The sequence below is a fragment of the Delphinus delphis genome, chromosome 1 (genome assembly GCF_949987515.2).
Source record: "Delphinus delphis chromosome 1, mDelDel1.2, whole genome shotgun sequence".
Taxonomy (NCBI): domain Eukaryota; kingdom Metazoa; phylum Chordata; class Mammalia; order Artiodactyla; family Delphinidae; genus Delphinus; species Delphinus delphis.
In genome coordinates this window covers 14,362,211-14,371,923 of record NC_082683.1, presented here as the reverse complement: position 1 = coordinate 14,371,923, position 9,713 = coordinate 14,362,211, and the positions used below count along the sequence as shown (strand labels likewise).

The window sequence follows — 9,713 nt, the reverse complement described above, 5'->3', positions numbered from 1 at the left end:
GTCAGTGCCATTGTTTGCAAATATTTTCTCCCATTCCATAGGTTGTTTTTTTGTTTTGTTTATGGTTACCTTTGCTGTGCAAAAGCTGGAAAGTTTGATTAGGCCCCATTTGTTTATTTTTGTTTTTATTTCTAGTGTAGACTGACCTAAGGAAACATTGGTACGATTTATGTCAGAGAATGTTTTGCCTATGATCTCTTCTAGGAGTTTCATGGTGTCATGTCTTATGTTTAAGTCTTTAAGCCATTTTGAGTTTATTTTTGTGTATGGTGTGAGGGTTTGTTCTAACTTCACTGATTTACATGTGGCTGTCCAACTTTCCCAACACCACTTGCTGAAGAGACTGTCTTTTTCCCATTGTATATTCTTGCCTCCTTTGTTGAGGATTAATTGACCATAGGTGTGTTGGTTTATTTCTGGGCTCTCTATTCTATTCCATTGATCCATATGTCTGTTTTTGTGCCAATACCATGCTGTTTCGATTTCTGGAGCTTTGTAGAATTGTCTGAAGTCTGGGAGGGTTATGCCTCCTGCTTTGTTCTTTTTCCTCAGGATTGCTTTGGCAATTCTGAGTCTTTTATGGTTCCATATAAATTTTAGGATTATTTGTTCTAGTTCTGTGAAAAATGTCATGGGTAATTTGGGAGATATTGCATTAAATCTGTAGATTGCTTTGGGTAGTATGGCCGTTTTAACAATATATAAATATTTTTTAAAATAGATTTTTTTAAGCCAACCACTTTTATTATCATTCTTGTATTTTATAGGACAAAAAAAAAAAAAAGAGGAATGTAGCAAACGTGTCAGGTTGTATAAAAAAAAATGCAGGTTTGTGCACGTTGCTCTATTTACACCTGGGAGCAGGCTCTTCCCTCCTTCAGGCGCAGCAGCTGCCCTCGTCTGAGGCCCCTTTGCAGACACAGCCCTGGGCACACTTGGCATAGCTCACAGGGCAGCAGGAGCAGCAGCTCTTTTTGCAAGAGGTGCACTTGCACTCTTTGCATTTGCAGGAGCCGGCACACGTGCAGGATCCACCTGTGGCACAGGAGCAGTTGGGATCCATGGCGAGAGGAAGCAGAGGCTGGGGTCCAGAGACTGCAGCACAAAAGATGGCAAGGACATTGAGGGGGCATGCTTAAATAGATCTTTACTGGAGTATAATTGCTTCACAGTACTTTGTTAGTTTCTGCTGTACACCAAAGCGAATCAGCCATATGCCTACACATGTCCCCATATCCCCTCCCTCTTGAGCCTCCCTCCCACCCTCCCTATCCCAACCCTCTAGGTCAATGCAAAGCACTGAGCTGATCTCCCTGTGCTATGCTGCTGCTTCCCACTAGCTAACTATTTTCCATTCAGTAGTGTACGTATGTAGATGCTACTCTCACTTCACCCCAGCTTCGCCCTCCCACCCCGTGTCCTCAAGTCCATTCTCTATGTCTCGCTCCTTATTCCTGCCCTGTAACTAGGTTCATCAGTACCATTTTTTTTTTCATTTTAACAGTATTACTTCTTCCAATCCAAGAGCATGGGATATCTTTCCGTTTCTTTGAATCATCTTCAATTTCCTTTATTAATGTTTTATAGTTCTCAGCATATCAGTCTTTCACCTCCTTGGTCAGGTTTATTCCTAAGTATTTTATTGTTTTGTGTGTGCAATTTTAAAAAGTATTTTTTTTTTACATTCCTTTTCTGATATTTCATTGTTAGTGTTAAGAAATGCAACCAATATTTCTATATGTTAATCTTGTATCCTGCTACCTTGATGAATTTGTTTATCAATTCTAGTAGTTTTTGTGTGGAGCCTTTAGGGTTTTTCTTTTTTTAATTTACATTTTCTTTATTTTTATTTTGGTTGCATTGGGTCTTTGTTGCTGCACGCAGGTTTTCTCTAGTTGCAGCGAGCGGGGGCTACTCTTTGTTGCTTCTCATTGCGGTGGCTTCTCTTGTTGTGGAGCACGGGCTCCAGGTGCATGAGCTTCAGTAGTTGTGGCATGCAGGCTCAGTTGTTGTGGTTCGTGGGCTCCAGAGTGCAGGCTCAGTAGCTGTTGTGCACGGACTTAGTTGCTCCATATCATGTGGGATCTTCCCAGAACAGGGATCGAACCAGTGTCCCTTGCATTGGCAGGTGGATTCTTAACCACTGCACCACCAGGGAAGTCCCAGGGTTTTTCTATATATAGCATCATGTCATCTGCATACAATGACAATTTTACCTCTTCCCTTTCAATTTGGATACCTTTTATTTCATTTTCTTGTCTAATTGCTGTGGCTAAGACTTCTAATACTATGTTGAATAGAAGTGGTGAGAGTGGGCATCCTTGTCTTGTTCTGGATTTGAGCAAGAAAGCTTTCAGCTTTTCACCGTTGAGTTTTAAATTGGTTTTAGGTTTGTCATAAATATCTTTTACTATGTTGAGATATGTTCCCTCTGTACCCACTAACAAATCTTTTAAAACGCATGATTTTAATTCTATTTTTTTGATATTTTTGTAGGTTTTTAATGATTTCTCTAGGCATTGCAAAATACACTTTTACCTTATCACAATCTAATACAAATGAATAATGACTAACTTTCACCAAATTTGCAGTATTGTAGTTCAATTACCCACCTTTCTTTGTGCTATTGTTATCACATATATTACACCTATATGTGTTACAAACCTAGATACACAGTGTAATAATTTTTGCTTTAAACAGTCATATATATTTTAAAGAAATTAATGAAACAAAAGAAAAAATATATCACACAGTTACCAATTTCAGTGCTCTTAATTCCAGCATGTGTATTTGGATTACTGCAGGTATCATTTCCCTTTAGTTAAAAGTTTTTATTCAGTTTTCCTTTAGTTTTTATTGTAATGCAGATCTTCTAGCAACAAATTTGCTCAGTGTTTATTTATCTGTAGATGTCTTTATTTCACCCTTATTTTGAAGGATAATTTTACTACATAGAGAATTCTTTGTTGACAAGATTTTTCCTCAGCACTTTGAATATGTCATTCCAATGTTTTCTGGCCTCCGTTATTTCTGGTGAGAACTCAGCTGCTTATTATATCGTTGTTCCTCAATATGTGATGTGTCTTTTTTCTCTTGCTGCTTTCAAGATTTTATCTTTGTCTTTGAGCAGTGTGACTATGATGTATCTCGGTGTGATTCTGTGTGTTTATCCTTCTTGTTGAGTTTCTTGGATCTTTTAGCCAATGTTTTCACCAAATTTGGGAAGATTTTGGCCATTATACTTCAAATATTTTTCTCCCCACTTATCTCTTTTCTCTCTTGGGGCTATAATGAAACATATGTTGCAGTGCTTGATATTGTCCTGAAGATTTCTGAGATTCTGTTGATGTTTCCTCAGTCTTTTCCCTCAAACTGTGTTTTTCAGTTTGGAGACTACTGATTTATCTTCAAGTTCATTGTTTCTTTCTTCTGTTATCTCACATTTGATATTGAGCCCATCTGGTGGATTTAAACGTGGTTTTTTTTCCAGTTATTATACTTTTTAGCTCTAGAATTTCTATTTGATTTTAAACTAGTTTTTAGTTCTCTGTTGAGAGTTTCTATTTATTCACTCTCAGTGTATTTTCCTTTATTCTTTGAATACACAGTCTTGCAATTCTTTGAACATATTTATAATATATTTTTTTAGCTTTTAAAAAATCTATATTCAACATCTGGGCCCACTTAGAGTCAATTCCTAGTGACTGCTTTTCTTTTTTTCCCTCGATATGGGTCACCTTTCCTGTTTCTTTGCCTGTAGAGTAATTTTTGGTTGAAAACCTGACATTGTAGATAATACATTGTGGCAACAACTCTAGATTATTTTGTTTTTCTGAGGTTGTTGATTTTTCTGTTTTAGTAGGTAATTAACTTGCCTGGACCTGAGCTGCAAACTCTGTCTCTCCCACAGCATGAAGCTACTGATCTTTCTGCTCATTTTAATTTTTTTTTTTTCTATTTTAGCTTGTCTCCCTAGGGCTCTCCCCTGTTTCTGAATAGTTCAGGGTCAACCAATGAGTGGGCATAGGTTATGCTCAGACACCTCAAGCCAATAAGGATTTAACCCTTTGCAACCTGAACTCTGGGTGGGTTGAGCAGCTCATTCAAAGGTTCCAGTTTCAGGCATGCTAAGAAGAAGAGGGAGAAAGTTTTTAAGTGTCCCAGGGTTTCCATTTTCTCTGGGTTCTCTGGGTTCTCCTACATTTATGCTTAGTTTAGCATTCAGCTGAAGACGTGTGAAGAATTTGTTGTCTTCACCCTTCTGTGGTATATTAGCCAGGGTTTGCCAGAGAAACAGAACAGTGGGATATATAGATATAAATATAAAGAGGAGATTATTATTTTTTTAAACACCTGTATTAGAGTATAATTGCTTTATAATGGTGTGTTAGTTTCTGCTTTATAACAAAGTGAATCAGCTATACATATATGCCCATATCAAGAGGAGATTTATTATAGGAATTGGCTCACCCAAGTATGAGGCTGAGAAGTCCCATAGTCTGCCATCTGCTAGCTGGAGAACGAGGGAAGCCAGTGTAATTTCAGCCCAAGTTCAAAGGCCTGAGAATCAGAGGGCCAATGGTTTAAGTCCTGGTCTGAGTCCGAAGGCCTAAGAACAAGGGATGCTGATGTCTAAGGGCAGGAGAAGATGGATGTCCCAGCTCAAGCACAGAGAGCAAATTCACCCTTCCTCTGCCTTTTTGTTCTATTCAGGCCCTCAGTGGATTAGATGATGCCCACCTGCATTGTTGAGGGTTATCTTCTTTACTTAGTCTACAGATTCAAATGCTGCTAATCTCTTCCAGAAACACCCTCATAGACACAACCAGAAATAATGTTTTACTAGCTTTTTTGGCATCCCTCAGCCCAGTCAAGTTGAAATATAAATTAATCATCACATATGGCTCTCTCATGTTCAATATCTCCCTGTTAAATATGCCACCTTTGAACCATGTCCACCATCTTTGGCCAGTGAAGCTGTGGGTTTTTGCTGCCCTTGCTGGAGAGATCTGACACCCCCAGGCATAAAGGCCAAGAATTCAGTCTCTGCCCTCTGCAGCAGTTTTTCATGAATAAAGATTTTTCAAGTTGTAACCTGCGTTTGGTCATTTTCCAGTGCTCTGTTAGAATAATTTTGTCTAGTTTTATACTTGTTTTTTGTGGAAGAAAATTGCTATGTTCTCATGAGGACAGTACTGGAAATCTTTCCCTTTGTAATTTTTCAGGATTGTATTTTATTATCCATCTACATAAGTTTACCATAAACATTTAGAAAATAAGATAGCTTTCTCAAATCACTCATAATCTATTGCCAGAGATAATAATTGATAACATTATAGATACATCCTTTTATATCTTTTCAAACATATACATTTTGGGCTTCCCTGGTGGCGCAGGGGTTAAGAATCCACCTGCCAATGCAGGGGACACGGGTTCGAGCCCTGGTCCGGGAAGATCCCACATGCCGCGGAGCAACTAAGACCGTGCGCTACAGCTACTGAGCCTGAGCTCTAGAGCCCGCAAGCCACAACTACTGAAGCCTGCATGCCTAGAGCCCATGCTCCACAACAAGAGAAGCCACCACAATGAGAAGCCTGTGCACCACAACGAAGAGCAGCCCCTGCTCACCGCAACTAGAGAAAGTCCACGTGCAGCAACAAAGACCCAATGCAGCCAAAAATAATAAATAAATAAATAAATAAATTTTTAAAAAAGAAAGAGCCTTTCTCTTTAAAAAAAATAGATATGCATTTTAAAATGGGCTAATTCGATATCTACTTTTTATTGCGGTAAAATACACATAACACAAAGTTTGCCATTTTAACCGTTTTGAAGCATACAGCTCTGGGGCATTAAGGACATTCACATTTTGGGGCAGCCATCACCACCACCCACCTCTAGAAATTTTTCATCTTCCCCAACTGAAACTGTGTACCCAGGGAGTTCCCTGGGGGCCCAGTGGTTAGGACTTGGCACTTTCGCTGCTGTGGCCTGGGTTTGATCCCTGGTCAGGGAACTAAGATCCTGCAAGCTGCTGGCACAGCCAAAAAACAACAACAAGACAAAACAAAACGACTGTGAACCCATTAAACCACAACTCTCCATTTCTTCCTCCCTCAGCCTCAGGCAAACACCGTTCTACAGTACTTTCTGACTCTCTGAATTTGACTACTCTTAAGTACCTCATATATGTAGGATCATACAGTATTTATCCTTTTTAAAAAAAGTTTTTTAAATTTTTGGCTGTGTTGGGTCTTCGTTGCTACATGCAGGCTACTCTTCATTGTGGTGCATGGGCATCTCACTGCAGTGGCTTCTCTTGTTGCAGAGCATGGGCTCTAGGAGCATGGGCTTCAGTAGTTGTGGCACACGGGCTCAGTAGTTGTGGCACACAGGCTTAGTTGCTCTGCGGCATGTGGGATCTTCCTGGACCAGGGATCGAACCTGTGTCCCCCTGTATTGGAAGGCAGATTCTTATCCACTGCGCCACCAGGGGAGCCCAGTATTTGTCCTTTTGTCACTGGCTTCTCTCCCTTAGCGTGATGTCCTCAGTGTTCATCCATACGGTAGCCTGTGTCAGAATATCCATCCTGTTTAGGCTGAATAATAATATTCCATTCTATGTATATATCACGTTTTGTTTATCCATTCATCTTGGGGTTGCCTCCACCTTTTGGCTATTGCGAATAATGCTGCTATCACATCTATCTGTGCCATTTCTTTTGGGTATATACCCAGAGAGGAATTGCTGGATCACATGATCATTCCGTTTAATTTTTTTGAGGAGTTGCTGTAATGTTTTCCACAGCAGCTGCATCAGCAATGTGCAAGGGTTCCAATTTCTCTACATCCTCACCAACACTTGTTATCTTTTGTTTTTGTTTTTCATAATAGCTATCCTAATGAGTGTGCAGTGGTATCTCATTATAGTTTTGACTGGCATTTCCCTTATGATGAGTGATGTTGAGCATTCTTCATGTGCTTATCGGCCACTTGTATATCTTCTTTGGAGAAATGTCTACTCAAGTCCTTTGTCCATTTTAAAATCGGGTTGATTTTTTTGTGGGTGCTGTTGAGTTGTAGGAGTTTATTTAAAATTGAGGTAACATTAATAAGTTTTAGTTGTACAACATAATGATTCAATATTTGTATACATTATGAAGATCACCACAAGTCTAGTTAACATCTGTCACCTTATATAGTAACAACATTTTTTTTTTCTCATGATGAGAGCTTTTTACCCTCTTAGCAATTTTCAAATATGCAATTCAGTGTTGTTAACTATAGTCACCATGCTGTACATCACATCCCCATGACGTTTTAATTTTATAACTGGAAGTTTGTACCTTTTAACACATCTCACTCATTTATCCCACTCTCTACCCCCGCCTTTGGCAACCACCAATCTGTTCTATCAACGAGTTTCTTTTTTTGTTTTTGTTTTGGAGTCCACATATAAGTGATATCGTATGGTATTTCTCTTTCTCTGACTTATTTTATGTAGCATAATGCCCTTGAGTTCCAACCATGTTGTTGCCAATGACAAGATTTCATTCTTTTTTATGGCTGAGTAATATTCCACTGTATGTGTGTGTGTGTGTGTGTGTGTGTGTGTGTAAAACACTTTTTTACATTATTCATCCATTGATGGACACTTAGGTTGTTTCCATATCTTGGCTATTGTGAATAATGCTACAATAAACATAGAGGTGTATATGTCTTTTCCAGTTACTGTTTTAATTTTCTTAAGATAAATACACAGTAGTGGAATTGCTGGATCATTTGATCGTTCTATTGTTAATATTTTGAGGACGCTCCATACTGTTCTCCATAGTGGCTCCACCAATTTACATTCCCACCAACAGTGCTCGAGGGTTCCCTTTTCTCCACATCCTCACTGACACTTGTTATTTCCTGTCTTTTTGATAATTGCCATTCTAACAGGTGTGAGGTAATTTCATTGTGGTTTTGATTTGAATTTCCCTGATGATTAGTGATGTTGATGTACCTATTGGTCATCTGTATGAGTCTTTGGGAAAATATTCAGTTCCTCCTCCCATTTTTAAACTGGATTGTTTGCTTTTTTGCTGTTGAGTTGTTTATATATTTTAGATATTAACCTCTTATCAGATATATGCTTTATAAATATTTTCTCCCATTCAGTAGGTCACTTTTTCATTTGTTGATAATTTCCTTTGAGAGGCTTTTATTTTGGCTTTTGTTGCTTTTGTTTTTGGTGTCAGATTAAAAAAGTCATCATCAAGACCTACGTCACTGAGCTTTCTGAGGAGTTCTTTGTATATTCCGTATATTAATCCCTTATTAGATATAGAATTGGCAAATATTTTCTTCCATTCTATGTATTGTCTTTTCACTCTGTTAATAGAGTCCTCTGATGCATGAAAGCTTTTAATTTTGATGAAGTCCAACTTATCTATTTTTCCTTTTGTTGCCTGTGCTTTTGGTTTCATATCCAAGAAATCATTGCCAAATCCAATGTCATGATGGCTTTCCCCTATATTTTCTTCTAAGAGTCTTATAGTTTGAGTTCTGACATTTAGGTCTTTGATCTATTTTCAGTTAATTTTTGTATATAGGGTAAGGTAAGGGTCCAATGTAATCAATCAATCAGTCAATCAATTATTTTGCATGTGGATATCCAGTTTTCCCAATACCATTTGCTGAACAGACCGTACTTAATTTATTGGATGGTCTTGGCACCCTTGTTGAAAATTATTTGCCCATATATGCAAGAATTTATTTCTGGGCTCTGTGTTGGTCTATATGCCTGTCTTTATGCCAGTATCATACTATTTTGATTACTGTAGCTTTATAGTAAATTTTGAAATCAGGAACTGTGAGACCTCCAACTTTGTGCTTCTTTTTCAAGGTCGATTTGGCTATTCAGAATCCCTTGAGATTTCATGTGAACTTTAGGATATATTTTTCTGTTTCTGCAAAAAAATCTTGTTTGGATTTTGATAGGAATTGCATTGAATCTGTAGACGATATAAACGTTTTTTAAACTATCTTTTTTCCATGAAGTGCTATGAATATATGAACAAAACATCAGGGGTATCTTTTATGTTCACAATCTACTTCAAAAACATCATTTTAAGGGCTGCATAGTGTTCTACCATGTGGATATATTCTAATTTATTTAATCACATTTTATTGTTTGGTATTTAGACTATTTCCCATTTTTGATATTATAAAGAGTATATGATAACTATCTTTGTACCATTATCTTTTCACAGGCGGCCTTTTCCTGGGGGGCAGTCATCACTGAGTTTTAACTATAGAGAGAACATTGGCATGAGAAATAATTTTCTTGGAACCCCTCCATTTTACGGATGAAAAACCAAAGGCTTCCAAAGCATCAGTGCTGTGGCTGGGTTTGAATTCCGGCTCCACCACTAATGAGCTAGATGAGTTTAGGCAACTACTTTAACCTCCCCTCACGGATAAAATGGGAGGAACAACAACAACAAAAAACACAGTGGGGGCTTCCCTGGTGGCGCAGTGGTTGAGAGTCCGCCTGCCGATGCAGGGGACATGGGTTCGTGCCCCGGTCTGGGAAGATCCCACATGCCGCGGAGCGGCTGGGCCCGTGAGCCATGGCCGCTGAGCCTGCGCGTCCGGAACCTGTGCTCCGCAACGGGAGAGGCCACAACAGTGAGAGGCCCGCGTACCATAAAAAAAAAAAAACAACA

At 38.7% G+C, this 9,713-nt stretch overlaps 1 pseudogene; it reads right to left on the bottom strand.

The window, feature by feature from the left end:
- Nucleotides 1–776: 776 nt before the first annotated feature.
- On the bottom strand, nucleotides 777–1,063 carry LOC132440432 (metallothionein-1E pseudogene; annotated as a pseudogene).
- Nucleotides 1,064–9,713: the final 8,650 nt, after the last annotated feature.